At 45.1% G+C, this 17,799-nt stretch overlaps 1 pseudogene; it reads left to right on the top strand.

Moving 5' to 3' along the window:
- Positions 1-1,240: 1,240 nt before the first annotated feature.
- Positions 1,241-12,538, top strand: LOC107141502 (annotated as a pseudogene).
- The last annotated feature ends 5,261 nt before the right edge of the window (positions 12,539-17,799 follow it).

Raw genomic sequence — 17,799 nt, forward strand, 5'->3', positions numbered from 1 at the left:
GGTGGAGAATGAGGAAACTGGTTAAGGGAACAAAACATATTCAAGGATATTGGCAGTTTCATTTGCCAATAATTGATGTAATAGTTATTAAATAAGTATGTCTACTAATTAAAGTAGCATTGTTAGAATTTCTACTTAGAAATATTGGTTAATAATGTATATATTTGAGACTAGCAAAATTATTACCATTCTTTTCTTTTGCAATTTAAATATGGAAAATGTCCCACTTTCAACATGGGTTTCTGGAAGCATTATTGAAACAATTCTTGTTACCAGCGGCTTAGCTCGGGACAGAGCCTGGATGCTGGCTTGCTGGGTTCTGCTGGCCACCTGTGTCAGAAAAGAACGAAAGATGGAGAAAGGAAAAATGAACTTGATGCAGCTGATAAAACTGGGATGATGGGCACCATGATGGTGACCCAGATGGGACTGTAGTGCCACCCCTGGCTAGCCAACTCTGGAGGAAGGAAACTGGTAAAGATTGTGAAAAATGGGTGCCTTTTCCCCTTTTAACCAGCTCTGTCAGCCCTTTGCCACTTCTAAGAAGATGGAAAGTTTTGGAATAAAAGTTTCTTTTATCTTCCTTCAAAGTTGGCTTTGAATAAAACATATTTTCCATCAATTTGACTCAGAATACTTGCAGAGCAACCTAGCCTCTTCCCCCAGAGGCAGTAGTTCCACCCTGTAACATTACAAAGTACATCATATTTACCAACAAGAACAACATAAATCATTCATTCAACAAACATTACATTGAGTCACTACTATGTGCTAGGCATTACTAAGGCACTGAATGGAATAGTTTAATGGATGTGAATCCTGATTTCAGCCTGCCCACCCCACGGTTGAGAAGTGGGCAATGGGTAGCGTCTCTTCCTCTCCAGGGAGGGTCCTGGAGGAGATAGCGGAAGGCAAAGATGTGGGAGAGGAGGGACTGACACCCTGGGGTGAGGAGGGGGTGGCTCCAAAGGACAAATGAGCTGGAAAAATACATAGATGTAGCACTGTAGCCTCTCCAGATATTTGGGGATAACATTCCAGAGAGAAATGCATCCTTTTGGATTGGAAAAGTAGCTCCAATGAAGAAAGTTAATCTTAAAATCTTTTAGAAGGTTTTTTCTTTTTTAATAATTTGAGTGAAAATAAAGAAGAAACTGATTTCATGGTTGTATAACAACCATCACTAGCCAATGACTTTGGGAAAGATGATCCCTTATTTGATAGCTGCTATGGTAAAGATATGGCCAGATATGATATGAACAGTGAAGATAAAAAGGTGGAAAAAGATCGAAAATTGAGAGCTTTTCTGGTATGGTGGCACACACCTGTAATTCCAGAGGCTCAGGAGGCTGAGGCAGGAGGATCAAGAGTTCAAAGCCAGCCTCAGAAACTCAGCGAGGCCCTAAGCAGCTCAGTAAGACACTGTCTCTAAATGAAATATAAAATAGGGCTGGGGATGTGGCTCAGTGGTTAAGTGTCCCTGAGTTTAATCCCCAGTACCAAAAAAAAAAAAAAAAAAAAGTGAGAGCTTGATGGGTACTTTGAAAAGGTGGCTTTCCAGGAAGCAGAAGTCAAAGGCAGGGGCAGCATGCCCTGGGGCGCTCTGCCCACCAGCACTCTCCTCCTCTGCATTGATCATCCTTAAAGATATCAGAACTCAGAGAAGAATCAGATCCACTTCCCTCCCCAGTCATCAGAGACCCCTGGCCCTGGCCTCTCTAACCTGCCAACTCTGAGACACATATTGAAGTGGAAGTGAGAGTCAAAGTGTTGGTTCATACTTCCAGTCCCTGTCCTTCACTGAATGGGGTTCCGGAGGATTCTCACCACGGCCTTCATTCTGAAAGTGTGCGCCCAGAGCAAAACGATTCACTAGAGTTCAGATTCTCCCAGTGGAAACTTTATGTCCACCTGGATGAACATGTTCCTACAGCTAGTGGACTCACTCAGTACACATGTCTTTTGACGGGGGAGGTATCTTTGGAAGGATCACACAGCCATCTCCTGGACACTTCTTTGCCCATGAAGGTTGCCACTGTTCCTCCTCAAGTGGGAGGGAATATTTTGCTGAAGATAAAAATCTGGCAGACCAGGACCTAGTCATTGTCCCAGGGATCCTTGTGGGCCAGTCTGTGGATGGCTTGTTGATTGGCATCACGGGAGTCGTGTTGCAGAGCCCAGAGCAAGTCACGATGACACCCCTCTCTACTCTTGCCACGGCTACCACCAACGCAGACTAATCATATCCAAAGGAACTTCAATGAATTCACTGGCACAGATGCCCATGTGGCTGAAAGTATGTGCTGTCATTTGAATTTTGATCCTAGCTGTGCTCCTGGGTTTGCAAGTGTTTATAACTCCGTGCAAAATAGTAGTGAGCCCATGGTTGTGACAAGCCTTCCAGAGGAACTGAAGAAACTTGCAAAACAAGGACAGTCCTGGGGACCAATCAGATCCTGGGAGGCAGCAGGGAAGCTAGCAAGCATGCCAGATGGTTCTTTTCTTGTTCGGGGTAGTTATGATGACTGTTATTTTTTAAGCTAGTGCATTTCCTCCTTGGTAAAACAGTTCACACTGGGATTGAATTCTCAAATGGTAGGTTTAGCTTTTATGAACAACCAGATGTGGAAGAACATACTTCTATGGTTGATCTAATCAAGCAAGCAGGGATTCTGAGAATGGAGCTCTTCGATATGCAAGGTCTCCGTTTCCCTAGTCTGAAGCTTACTCCGTCAGACTGACCAGTTCTGGTGCCCCAGTTCATGTTGGAACCCGTTCTCTGCGGTACCTGTGTCCTTTCTCAAAACATCAGCATTCAAGAAGAAACTTAATTCAGAAACTGCCTTTGCCAAACAAATGAAGGATTATCTACAGGAGAAACACCACCGAAAGATTGAGACCCCTGCATCTTGTACTTTGGGAATAAAAAAAAGAGAGATTTAAATACAGTTTACCAACTTTCCTTGCCATCACTATCTTTTGCTGCCATTAACTATTTTAATTTTAGGTGTGAAACAGAGTCATCAATTTGTTTAGGGGCGGGGAAGTGTCTATAAGGCATCTTGGGCTTATTTGGGTTCTTTAAAAAGGAATGTTTGAGGTTTTAGAAGTGTGAATTATCTTTCATTAACGTGCAGAACAGTCACAAGGTGAATTATCAGATTCTCCTTAATGTCCCCACAGTCCTTCATTGTCATTCCCTGTGATTTTTATGCATTAAGAGCACATTTCATGTGTATTCACCCCTCAATAAAGTTGAATGGAACTTATAGAATGAAAATCGCTCTGTCTTTTTAAGTGACCCATTTTCGAAAGTTAGTGTTGAATGAACATATGTGTGTGATAAAACACAGAATTTACATATACACTGAAAATGATTTTTAAATCTCATACTTAAAAAAAGATTTATTTAGAATTATGAATTGACAACATTTTGGTTAATGGGATGCAAATCAGCAACATATCTTTTACAACACTTCTAAATTATTTTTAAGGTTGTGCTAATATTTTTGGTTGTGAAAAGTTGAGATATTTCTGTTGCCTTCATTTTCATTTTGTGATTTGTCTATTTTAATAAGTGGCCTTCCATTTAAAAACTGTAAAGAAATATATACCACGAACTCAGAAATTGTTGCCTTTTCTATCATCAAACTGGGGTACAAATTGGCATAAATAAAGACCTATGGAATTAGAAAGATGGTTATAGAAATAGGAGATAAAAACAGTTTCCTGAGATAGCATGTGCATGTGTGTGTTTGTGTGTGTGTGTGTGTGTGTGATCTATGCTTTTCCTCTGGTTAAATGTTCTATCTGTGATCTCTTTAGTCAACATTTCCTTGGCGAACTTGATTGTAGAACCATTTTTCATAAATGGACTGGATTCTCTTACAATATTAAAGTTTATGTGAATTTTTTTTAAATCAACCTGGATCTCCAGAACTTACCCTTTAGCAGGAGGGAGACAGACAATAATAAATAACAGCTAAATGAGTAAGATGATTCCAGATATTGAGAACTACAGCAGAGGCAGTAAAAGAGGGTCCCGTGACAGGGGAGTGGGGGCACTTTCTTCTTTAGATCTGTAGGTCAAGGGGGGAAAGTCTATTCGAGAGGGTGACATTTGAGTTGATGCCAGAAATAGAAGAACTAACCGTGTAACTGGGGCAGAACATTCTGAAGCAGATGCTCTAGGATCTGTAGCATAAGGAACAGCAAGGAACATCACAAGGAACAGTGGGTTTGGGTGACTGTGGCTGGATCATGGTAAGGGAAAGGAGAGGGTGCGTGTAATGAGGTTGAGGGCAGCTCGGGCCGCCCGCAGAGTGCGCCAAGCACAGGGATGTTTTGTTCTAAATGCATTGGAAACCGCGGCAAAGACAGGCTCTGGTTTGTGCCTTAAAAAGACATTCTCAGAGTTTGATAGAGAGTGAGTGCCCACTGGGAAGGGACGAAGAAGATCATGTACCTGATCAAGGGCAGGTCTGAGGATGAAAGTCTGGGGCACACTAAGATTAAGAGTAATTCCAGGGGCTGGGGTTGTGGCTTTGTGGTACAGCGTTTGCCTAGTATATGTGAGGCCCTGGGTTCCATCCTCAGCACCAAAGAAAAATAAATAAGTAAATAAAGGTATTGTGTCCATTTACAACTAAAATATACTTAAAATAAAAAGAGAGTGATTTCAACTGGGTTATTTCACCTTCTTTTTTCTCTGTGTGCCTGCTACACAGACACACACACACACACACACACACACGCCCTTTTCTGAGCCCAACAGTCCCTGAGGCAGAGGTTAAGAACCTAGAAGTTACATCAGAATCACCTGGGGAGCTGCCCACTCTTTTTTTTTAAAATTTATTTTATTTATTTTTGTTACCACAGATTGAACTCAGGGGCACTTGGTCACTGAGCCATAACCCCAGCCCTATTTTGTATTTTATTTAGAGACAGGGTCTCACTGAGTCACTTAGCCGCCTCGCTTTTGCTGAGGCTGGCGTTGAACTCACAATCTTCCTGCCTCCGCCTCCCACGCCTCTGGGATTACAGGCGTGCACCACTGTGCCCAGCTCATGCCCACTCTTACTAGTGGTGATTCTTGCTTGGTGGTCAGGGGTGAAGTCTGAACACATTTGTTTCTTTGTTTAATCTACACAGGTGATTGTGCTGGGAACGGAACAGTCTCGGATGGCAACAGGTAGTGAAGGAACAGGGTGTTGTACACAAAGTAGGGCAGGGAGAGTGAGTACCTGTTTTGCCCTAGACACTCTCCATGCAGTAGTAGAGACCAGATGCTGTTCACAATTAATTGATTAATTTATTTATTAAATATAAGCAATCAGTGCTGGTGCTGATGAGGGGCACTGTGGGCTCCTGCTTAAATACGTGAAGGATGCTTGATGGTAGGAGGGGTGGAGGCCCGATGGTGGGAGGAGTAGAGGCCCGATGGCAGGGCTCTGAGGCCTAGAGCTTTGTTAATGACAGTAGATGGAAACACTTCACCGCCTCAACTGGCTGTGTCACTAATAAATGGCTTCCCAAGTCCCTTCCCCTCACCCCCAGTGGACACTGAGGACAAATAGGAGAAAGCCTCTGGCAAAGCTGTCCCAGAGGCTGGAGGAGGAGGCCACAGCAGGAGGCAGGGCAAGCTTCCAAGTGGGACCTCAATCACTGGGATCTCCCGGCTCTGTCCCTCATGGCATTTGAATTCCTGAGCGGGTGTTCCTGCTAAGCCATTTTTCTCTGAGTCATCAGTAAAATAAAACAGGAACAGTGCTCTGGATTTGTGGGCAAGCTGAAAAATAAAAATCCCTCATTATTCAGGAACCCAGTTACCATTTTGCCCCACTCCCCATACCACAGTCCTCACTGCGGGAATTGGAAGGTGCAGACAGAATCTGAGTTTTTCTCATAGAATTCCATTGTGTGTGGAGGAAGAGAAAACAGAATTTGGGATGGGAAGGAAGGGGTATAGAAATGTGAAAATTATAGGTTGTATATATCTGCACTGTTTTTCTCAATTTATAGAAAAACATACCAAGCTGGCAAAAAGATCAAGAGGTGAATACTTGCCCTACACAGAGTTTCCCCGAGGTGCTTCTTTAAATTGAAAGGTGGTGCTGAGTGCAGTGGCACATGTCTGTAATCCCAGTGGCTTGGAAGGCTGAGGAAGGAGGATTGCAAGTTTTGAGGCCAGCCTCAGCCACTTAGTGAGGCCCTAAGCAACTTGGAGAAAGCCTCCTCGAAATATTTTTTTTTTTAAAGTGCTGGGATGTGGCTCAGTGGTTAAGCACCTCTGGGTTCAATTCCTGATACCTAAATAAATAAATAAATAAACAAACAAACAAACAAACAAATAAATAAATATCGCAAGGTGGCTTCATTATGGTGAGTCATTAGGTGAAAAAGACACAGTTGATAGCAGGACTTTGGATCCATGCCAGGGCGGCTCTGTTCTGTTGTTAGCTGGGTAGAACGTGGACCATCCAGCCAAATCCCTACTTTCTCTGAGCTGCTTCCAAGCTCCCTGCTACTTACTACCGTCGGCCTCCTCGTTCGGTCTCTGCATCTTGTGGAAGATGCTAAAGCACTTGACATTTAAAATTTATCAGCAAAGTTAAAAAAAAAATCTAATGTGAATTAAATGGGATTTTTAATCCCCTCAACTGTTGCCATCAGTATAATCACTAACAGAATGAAATCAGAATCAGTGAGGGAAAATATTAATCATGCATTTGCATCCATTAAACATAATGTAAAAGAGAGCAGGCTGCATGATCCTGGGTGATTTGGGAACATGTGTGAGGCAGGCGGCTGTGGGTCACTGGGAGAGAAGGGTGACGCTCCAGGGTGCCTGTCCCTTCCCGCCTGCTTACGGTTTTTGTGCTTGCACAGCCTGCAGAGGCCCAGGCTGCTGCAGGGCGATGAGGCAGAGAGCTGGTGAGGAAGACAACCGCCTGCTGCCCAGAGCCCCGAGACTGGGTTTGGATCATCAGGGAATTTGTGGAGGACACGGGGACTGGGAGCCTCTGGTTATTGAAGAAAAGGGATATGTGTACCAAGGAGCTCCCCCGGGGTTGGAAGTTCATTTCTGACTCTGTGAGATGAATCCACTCTTGGGGAACAGAGTCAGATACAACTGGAGGCCAGGAGTGGGGCTGAAAGCAGGTCTTCAGGGATCCGCCATAGGCAACATTGGCCCCACCGGGTGAGAGAAAGAATATGACCTGCCTTCCAAACAGACCTGGCTGCTTATCAGCCATGAGAATTTGGAAAAGTTGTTTCAAGTTCTTCATCACTGAAATAAGGGTATAATAATTGTTGTGAAATGAAGTGGGGTAATAAATATAAAGCACTAGATCGATGTCCTGTTCATAGCAAGTATTTAATAAACATTTTTTAAAAAGCATTGTCCTGGCCACCTCATCCACATCAATGGCCTGAAAACCTTTACGTCTGTGACTCCAGAGCCAATTGGATTCTCAACGGGACCCAGGGATGCCTCAAACATACCAAGACCACAGTAGAACTTAGCACTCCCCCACAAACCCAATCTTCCTTCTCTAGTCGTTAATAAATAAAGGGCACTGCCCTTCCCCCAACCTCTCAAACCACCTAACTGGAGGCCAATCTCCTCCCCTCTCTTGCCTCCACCATCAAAATCAGATCAGGTTCCCGTGGCCTATCAATTCCATCTGTCCGGTGGCCCTCAAATCCACCTCTTCCTTGTAGCAACCACTTCCTAACCTAGAGCTGTAGTTATCTCCACTCTTGTCCCCTCTAAATCACCCACAGCTGGGTCCACAGAAGGACCTCCTGAGGGCTGGGGTTGTGGCTCAGTGGTAGAGCGCTCGCCTAGGCCCTCGGTTCAATCCTCAGCACCACATAAAAATAAAGGAATTGTGTCCAACTACAACCAAAAAATAAATATTAAAAAAAGAAAGGACTCCTGAAATCATCTATCTGACCATTTCTTTTTTGCCTGCAACTCTTCAATGTCACCTAGACTTACAGAACAAAATTTGATCTCACTGGCTTGGGTACAGCACCTGTCAGTTTGTTCCTTGCTACCTCTCCAGCCTCATCTGCTGTGGATTCCATCCTGTAGTCCTGGAAACCTGGGTTCCTTCGGGAGAGTAAAAACATGAATCTACCCCTGAGTGTTTTGTATAAGACAAGTAAAACAGGGCAGACTTTCACACACACACACACACACACACACACACACACACACACATATATAAAATTTCAAAAGTGCAATAATATATTCATGTACTTACTTGCTGTGTTAGTGAATATCTGATCACATGCCTCCTATGTGCCAAACACTGTTATAAAACCATGAATATAATGATGGTATAAAATAGCAACCCTTTCCTCATAGAAGCCCATCAATGATACTAAATAGAAAATACCAATCAATGATACTAAATAGTAAATCCAGCTATGGGCTCAACTATGTGAGAAATATGAGGATATTATAAATGTGGCATCTAACACCAGTGGAGAAATATGGATGATTCCGTATGTGATATTAGGATAACTGGTTTGATACTTGGGAAAAACATTAAATTGGGCTCCTACCTCACACCATATCCCTACAAATTCCTAAATGGATTAAGGGTCTGAATGTCAAAATGAGTTTTCTGTCTTTGTCCCCATAAATTTTAATCAATTCTCCATTTTGGTCCTTGTCCCCTTTTCACACCAGTGGTCATGAACTCAGTGAAAGAAGTAGCCGTGTTGTATCATTTAGATAAAGCAAATGGTCCTGCAGGGACTGGGTAAACTGGAAAACATTTGCTCAATAGTAAACATTTTGAAAACCAATAAAAAAACATAATCATAATAGCAGCAGCTAATCTTTGTAGATACACTGTCTTAGCCTATTTTGTGCTACTATAACAAAATACTTGAGTCTAGATAATTTATAAATAATAGGTATTTATTTCTCATAGTTCTGGAAGCTGGGAAGTCCAAGATTAAGACAATGCCATCTGGTGAGAGCTGCTCTCTGCTTCCAAGATGGCACCTGGAAGGAGGTCCATCTCTGCATCCTCCAGAGGAAGGAACACTGTGCCTTACCCTGGCGGAAGACAGACAGCAAGAGGAAGAAACTCATCCATCGCATATTTCTATTAGCACCATTAATTCATTCATGAGGACAAAGCCTTCCTAACCTAAATACCTCCCCAAAAGCCCCACTTCCCAACATTTTTTTTTATAGAAGATTAAGTTTCAACATTAATTTGTGGTGGGCAAAAACATGCAAACCAGAACATCTAGGCACTTTTCTACTTTATGTAAATTTACTAATTGAATACTTATAACTGCCCTATCGGTAGGGACTATTATTACAAAGAAACAGAGGCACTGAGGAATGAAGTAATTTGCTTAAATCATATATTCTGTAAACATTGAGCAGATCTGGAATCCAGGTAGCCTGATTCCAGAACTTAAGCTCTTAGCCGCATATTCCAGCCCATTATCAGAACCAAAAAACACACACAAGGGACAGAGCCTGGTCCATGAGTGCCAGACTCCAACCCCTGCCTGGACTCTCACCTGCACCTGTGGTTTAGCTGTCTCCTTCTTGCTGACAAATACACAATCCTGTCTCACAATCAACCTGGAGCTGTTTCCAGGGCTCCATATGTTGTTAACATCTTTTGTATCCCACCTGGTATCCAAGCCCCTTTGTATTCACCAGGTCTGAGCGGGCCTCCTTCATGCCTGCCCAAAACGGTTCTTTCCTCCTGTGCCCTCCTCACACATCTCTCAGGTCTTTCCGAAATGTCCCCTCCGCTGGCCTGTGATAACTACTCATCCCACGCACTCCCAGGCACATATTTCTGGTTGATTTTTCTCCATACCACTTATCACCATCTGACATGTCACATCATTCATTCATTCACTCATTCGTTCATGTGTGTTGTCTAGCTCCCTCACTAACACATAAGCTCCATAAAGGAAATGGATTTTTTTCTCCTCTATTGCATCTTCAGTGGCTGGAACAGTGACTGCATAGAATTCCACCAAGAGGTAAAATGACTGAATGGATGGTGGTTCTTTCTTGTACAACGCATAATTCTGCAGACATCTTGTATTTTCTCTTTTAAAAGAATTCAGATTTTGCACACCACTCTGTAATATTTCCAATTTTATTTTTAAGTCAAAAAACATTTTTAGATCGTTCCGCCTACTTCCAGGACAAATGTTCAAGTGACATTCGTGTTCCAGGTTACGTTTCCACTTTGTCTTGTGCTTCCTGTGTACCTGGCACAGCCTCACATCCCTCCACCCCCAGCTCTTTGTCTCACCCTTGCCTTGGTTTTCCCAGCTGTTCTGGAAAAGGCCTCACAGTGTGAGTTGCCTGCAAGTTCTGGAACAGCTGACTGTATGACAGAGTGGACTGCCCCGGGGCCGGCATGTCAGGCTCCACGGACAGGCGTAGCAAGGTAGGAGCAAGGGCAGGACTGGCCCTCCTTACTTTTCATAAATCAAAACATACTTTCTTCTTCTCTTTTTTTATACTTTTCTTATCTGCCTTTAAAAGTGACATTTTGCTTACTTTTTTCCATTCTTTCACTTTCTCTTCTACTTGAAAGTTCTTTCTCCCATGAATTTGCCTAATAAATATGTACTGAGTTCCTTCAAGGGACCAGGCAATATGCTAGGCTCTGGGAATAAGGTGGTGGATATAACAGTATCCTTGCCCTGGAGGAACTTCAGGTCTCGTGACACCCAAGAATGCAGACTATGCCATCTGAGGTCATGATCACTAGGTTAGGGCACTGCAGTGTCTAGGAAGGCACATACAAGAGGCACCTAGAATAGATTTTGGAGTTCAAAGAAAATTCCCCAGAGGAAGTGCTGTTTTGGTTGACACCTGAAGGATACTCACGCCACAGGGCCTGCCTGCATTTGTATTAGGCATATGGTCAAACGAAAATGGGCAGCATAGGGTAGGGCAGCCAGCAGGGTGTGTGTGTGTGTGTGTGTGTGTGTGTGTGTGTGTAAACCATTCTGTGTCGGGTGGATTTAGAAAAATCTGGAGATTTTTTTCCCCCAAGCAAGAGCAGACTCAGGATCTCTCAGGTATTTGAAAGACTGACATATAAAAAAATGGATTTGGCTTTATTCTCAGTGGCTCCAGGGGACAGGGGGACAGCGATGAGTAGGTGTCAGAGGCAGATGGAATTTTGAACATAGTGGCCCCCGGGGGAGGTTGCAAATGCCTTATCACTGGAGATGACAAGGCGGTGCTACAGGACATGAAACAGTGGTCTTTATTGGAGAATTGGGCCAGAGGATCTTAAATGGCTCCTCTTGCCAGAGTTTCTGTAACTCTGGGCCATCGTCCTTTAAGATGGGGCCTCAATGAAGAAATCCTGTAGCATATCTGAACTTAGCTTTGCTCTTGGTTAATAGAGATGTATCAGGTCTGAGCCCTCTAAGGTGAGCTCACACGTTGGGTAGTGAGAGAAGCACAAACAAGGGGCTACAGGTAACTCACAGGTGAATTTTCAGAATGCATCATAGAAGTGAAAGGATTTTGATACACGGTGACATGAATGACCCAAAGCAGAAGGGGATTCAGTGGAGTGGAGTGAAGAGTCAGTGAAGCTGGGTTCAAACCCTAATTGTGCTACAGATGCATGACATGACTTCAGACTCCCTCTCTGAGCCATTGTTCGCTTCTCTGTGAAATTAAAAGCCCCATTTGAAAACTTGTTGGTTCCGTGATCAGCATCCTTCAGTAACCATTTAAATAGCTCATAACTAAAAAAAAAAAAAAAAGAAAAAAGAAAAAGTTTTTTATCCACTTGCTCATCCACTCATTCATTCAACACGAACTTGCTGAGTCCAGCTATGAACTCAACCCATGGAGGAGTCGGGGGCAAACACGAGGATGATTGAGACTGTCCATAAGAAGACTAGCTAGCACACCACTGCTCATTGTGGTCTTGTATGCAATACAGAAAAATAAAGTAAAATCAAAACGATTTAAAATTCATTAATAAGGAAATTGTCAAATAAAGTTGGCCGTATTCATGCAACACAATTTCATTCACCAATTGAAAGGAGTAAACTAGATCTCTATATACCAAGTGGACAGATCTCAGAAATAAAAGCGAGAAAAGCAAGATGCAGAAGAACATGTTTGATGGGGTGGTGCATTTGTAGAGGATTTTTTTTTAGTGGGGAGGAGGGGGATAATAGGGATTGAACTTAGGGCCACTCAACCACTGAGCCACATCCCCAGCCCTATTTTGTATTTTATTTATAGATAGAGTCTCAGTTGCTTAGCACCTTGCTTTTGTTGAGGCTGGCTTTGAACTTGCAATCCTCCTGCCTCAGCCTCCTGAGCCACTGAGATTACAGGTGTGTACCACCAGGCCCAGCTGTAGAGGGTCTTATTCCCTCCCCACTTCTCATTCTTCTGGTGCCATTTTGTGCAGGTATCCACAATGACGTGTGCAGCCCATGTGCCTTGGGAAAGGCTGACTCCCTAGTGAGTGGAGACATGTCCCACTACATGTGAATGTAGTGCCACCCCTTGGCCATAATATCTGGTTCATGGATAGTCACAAGAGCCATGTTAGACCTTGAGGACTGAGGAGAAGCTTTTGGCGGCTTCCTGGTGGGAAAAGCCTCCTCTCTTTGGCCCCTTTCCTTCCTGTTTGTGGACCACAAAAGGCATGTGGTCCTGGGGTCATTCATAGTCACCTTGCAACTACAAAAAGGAGCTGACCCTAGGATAAAGGTGACACTATGGAAAGAAGAGCCAAAAGTCAAAGGAGAGAGGGTCCTTGATGCCTTTGTTGTACTGATAAATCAGATCCACCTTGACATCTTCCTTGCCGTTGAATTTTTCTATAATGAGAGTTACTAAATCCGCCTCAAAGTTTAAGTCAATTAGAGTTGGGCTTTCTGTATTTTCAGCTCAAAGGATACTAATCCATACCTTATTTATATAAATTAAAGACGACATCAAATAGTCTGTAGTTCTAGGGCATATACATGTGGAAGTCAAATACAAAGGACGGACTGAAAATACATACGCTCCATTCACGACATCATTTCCTCTGTTGGGTCTGGGAGGAACTTTGAGAAACCAGTTCAGGGATGAGCCCTTGTTGAGTAAGGCAGGGGCTATTCTCAAACTTTTACGACTCATTGAATCTTCACGCCAGCATCCTCCTATAAGTTTTATAAAAGTAGAAACTGAGGCACAGAAGGTTTAAGTATCTTGTCCAGGTCAACTGGTGAGGAAGCAGAAAAACTGGCTCCAGAGTCACTTAGTTTTATGTCACCTAAACAGCTATGCTAAGGTGATATCAATGTTATCCATTAGGAGTTCTGGATTTGTTGTTGCTGTGTTTTAGAGGAAAGCGAATGTGACAAAAACTTCACAATCATTTGTCCTGGAAGGGGATACACATGTGATGGTCTTATTATTCTCTGTCCTTTTGTGTGATTCCCCCCCATCCCCCACCCCCACACACATTTCTTTTTTTTCCCACACACATTTCTAAACAGAAACCTGAAGCCAGGAGCAGTTCCTCTCCTCTTGGAGTCCTCAGCCCCTTGGACACCAGAGCAGCTGCCCAGACGGAGGAGTGCCAGAGAGCTGTTGGGACAGCAGTGTGGGAGCCAAGTGGAGGGAGAGGCCACATCTCATCTGGGAGACAGCTTGGCAGCAGTTATGGCACTGGACATTTGGGCCTGGAAATGAGGACCAAACACAGTGTGGAGGGCCAGCCAGCAACGGGGGCATTGGACAGAGGGGTGGGAAAGTACAGAGGAGCTGAATTTGGCTGGAGCCAAGGACACGGGAGCAGGGACTGAGAGGGAATGTTGTTAAAACTCAGCTGAAGCCAGGCAGTGACAGTGGCAGGCTTCAGCTTCCCGCCCCAAATGATGGCCTTTTGTTTGGAGGGGCCGGTTGGAGCCTCTGGCTCCTCTCCATCCTGCGCATCTCATGAGCTGCCCATCTGGCTGTTTGGTTGCATCTCCAGATGTTCTCTGGGCTCCCACTGTGAATTATCTGCTGACCCAGCAGTAGCCCCTTCCCCAGCACCCCGGGAAGCTTTCAATGTAAACATACAGCCACATTTAAACTGGCAAGACCTTGACTGCCTGGGAAGCCGTATTCGGATGGATCTGCCTGGACTCTAATTCTGGGAGCCCAGCCTGCTCAGGGTCACCTGCACAGAAGCAGGTGAGATGTCCTGGGGCCGTCCACAATGGCTCCTGACAGCCGCAGGAGGGACACAGATGCAGGCTAGCATGTAATTAGTGCCAGGAATGCAGCTCTCTGATCACTTTCCCTCAAGAACGTGCCTCTCTGGCTGAGCGGCAGATAATGGACAATCACAGGAGATCCTTGATTACGGCTCGATTGAGCTTATGGGAGCTCCAGACGGCTAATGCAATTGTGGCTTCCAAGCCGTTCCATGGAGGGCATTTCCATATGGGCAGGGAATTAAATAAAGCTGTCCTGAACACTTTGCTGGTCTTGTGCCTCTAGTATCTGGCCGGATACAATCTTCCGCTTCAAATGACCTCAACAGAGACTATAGGGGGTGGTCATGACCCAAGACGAGAAGGCCAGCTTCCTCCTTAATTACTGTCACATTTCCCCTTTAGGGCTCTTGACCTAACTGGCATTAGCTTTTTGTTCTCTTTCCTGGAGCCAGACACCCACTCCTTGCCTCCAGCCCCCAGTTGGCTCCACAGCTCCAGGCTTTGGGTTTTTCCAGAAACAGAGGATTCTGCTGGACACACTTTCCACCAAGAGATGGATCACAGGTTGGTGGTGGAGGTGATTCAGGAAAAACAGGGGACTCGGGTCAGGTCTGCCTTGCCCCATGCCTGGCCATCTTCTCCCTCTTTCTGGACCCCAGGCTCTCTGAACAGAAGGGAACAGGCTGGATGATTTCTAACATCTAGGATTGAACTGATACTCTCACCACGAAAGGAATAATGTGAGATAGAGTGCTGAGTTGACTTTCCAGCTGTCTTGAAATGCTGGCTAAAGCCCTTTCCAGGGCTTCCAGAAGGGGTTAAGTTGGCCCCCAGCCTTCTGCTGTCCTCCATTGTCAGCCCATATAGACAGGAGAACTAGAAAGCTCACAGAAGAAAGGAATTTGGAGGATCCATGAGCTGCTGAGCTGCAGAAACTTCCAAGCTTACTTGGTGATGACCAGGAGTGGGGCACAGTTCTTGGAGAGTTGGCATGTGTGTTCTGGAATGTACAGGAACATAGGAACTGGTGGAGCCTGGAGAATTCTGAAGGCAAGCAGTGGCTGGAGGAATTTGCAATCATGAGTCTGCACATCACTGTGCAATGTGGCAGGGACCCATGGGTACCTCGTGGGGAGAGTGGGCACTGTGGAGGATAGCTGTGCATAGGTGGTCTTAGGGGGTGAAGACACTCTCTGCCTTGCAGGCAAAGGACTCCATTGGCAGAGGTCCTGGGGTGAGAGGAGGGTTGCAAGAGGTACCTGCTCATGTCATGGACTATTTAGGGTGAAGGTCCCAGAAAAAACCCTCCCAACGAGAGAGCCAGCATTTGAAGGCCTGTCACATGAAAGGGCATCAATGTGAATGAGCATTGGCCAAGAGAGAAGTAAAGGACCCGTTAAAGAAAAGAATTCTATTCTTTCCTTCTAACCCTGACTCCTCAGCCTGCATTCTAGAGTAGCCAAGAGGAACAGAGACATGAGAACAAGAAGAGGAAGAACAAGGAATGAGAGACCTCCATGTCCAGCAGGCCACGCCCCTGCTCCAAGTCCTCAGGCCACGCCCCCTTCTCCTGCTCCAGTAGGACACATCTGCCGGCCACCCTCGCTGCTCCTCTCCTGGTTCACATTTGTGTATCTGGTCCACCCCGTCTAGACATTGCGCCTCCTCTGAGCAGGGAGACTGCAGTTACAATGCCAGCCTAGAGAAGCTCTTGGCTAATGGAGCTGATGACTGTCTCTGCCCTGATCTGTATTCTCTGGAATCACAGTCCTTGGGAGAGCATTGGTAAAAACAAGCTGGAGCCAGACTCAGGGGGTTTGTGGTAGCAGAGAGAACCCCAGAGAAAAAAAGAGAGGATTTGAAAACACAGGGAGCAAGGCGTCCACCCAGCTAAAAGTTGGGAGAAGGTCAAGTTCCCACCAACACAATGATATTGCTGCTGAGCCTTGGCTAGAGGTTCTCAGATTCCCACTACCTGAGCTCAGGATTAGACTCCTGAGGGCACAGATGAAGATGGGCAGGGTCCTAGCAATACGTGAAAAGAGTCCTAGAAATACGTGGGAAGAGCCAGCTGGACAGACCTCTGGATGTTTCTCAGACTCCCCTGTGCCCCATTGACTGTGCTTCCCGTATAAAGGGGTTCATACTGTGATTTGCACATATTAGTCCACAAAAGCAGGGAAATCATCAGTGGTTGCTTCAAACTTTGGGTCTGAAATTATTCCAAGATATTGGGGGGGGGGGTACTCTGGGATTCTTGGTCAGGCTGCAGGGAAAGGCCAGATAGAAAGGTTTGGGAAGTCTCTGAGCCAGGGAAATCCACTCCCATCCCACAAGCACGTGCGCACGCGCACACACACACACACACACACACACAGCAATCTTCTTAATAAACACACTGAATTTATGTAATTATATGAGGGATTTTTATGGAATTTGTATAATCACAGTGATGGAAGCTGATCATTCCAGAAAGCAAGGAACTCTCTTCCTGCACACAGTCAGGATATTTACCACCTGCACCATCCCCGCGGGTCTGTGCCCCTGGGGGAAACTTTCAGCGTGGAGGAGTGTGGGAATTAGCAAGGGAGAGCTCTCAGCCCCGGAGGATGCTTGGGAGGAGAAGGAAGGGAGGTGGAGCAGAGCTGCCATTCTGACCCCGGCCATCAACTTGGGACTGTTTGACTTGCATGAAGTGTGACTTTGCAGAGAAATTCAAACCCCAGCCGCAGGGACAGCTGGCTCCAGTCCTTCCCACACAGGGATGACTCAGGCAGGCCAGCCCCCCCGCAGGCAGCTTTTTCATGGCTTGCTAAAAAGATGCTGTGTTCCTGGGCTGATTTCTTTGGGGTTTAACTGAAGTCCTCTTCGGCATGCACCAGTGATTCTAATTCAAGTTTCCTTGGGGTGTCTCAGGCAGAGTTTATCCCAGTGACAGGAGGTGGCTGTTTCAGCAAAACAAATTATCGCAGTGACGAGGCTGGGCCAGCACATGGGAGAAATGGTCTACTTTCCACAAAAAGGAACCGCCGAAACATCTTACTTCTTTTAGCATTTTAATTATAAAATTAAGCAAATCTGTGGCAGAAAAATAAATGTTAAATCAAGTTTATTATGGCTCATTTTGGTCACAAGGAATAACCCCTATCAAACCATCAGAACACAGGGGGAGTATAGGAAAGACATCTGCCACGGAATCTGTGGACTCAGAAATGGGGCTCTCCCAAGGCCCCTCAGCCTCCGTGAAGCTGGAGTTGGAGGGAGTTTCCAGTCCAAGAGAGCTCTGAGCAGGGGTCGGGTGGAGGCTCAGAGGCAGCTATCCATGGTCCTTCTCTACTGTAGTGTCATGGCCCAGGGTTGGGTTTGAATTGTGTTCCCTCCAAGGACATGTTGAAATGCCAACTCTTGGGACCTGTGCATGTTAACTTATTTGGAAATAGTCTTTGCAGATGTAATTGGTTTAGTCAGCTGTTTCATTGCTGTGACCAAAAGACCTGTCAAGAACAATGTAGAGTGTAGAAGAGGAAAATTTTATATGGGGCTCATGGTTTCAGA

Source organism: Marmota marmota, unplaced genomic scaffold, assembly GCF_001458135.2.
Source record: "Marmota marmota marmota unplaced genomic scaffold, marMar, whole genome shotgun sequence".
Classification (NCBI taxonomy): domain Eukaryota; kingdom Metazoa; phylum Chordata; class Mammalia; order Rodentia; family Sciuridae; genus Marmota; species Marmota marmota.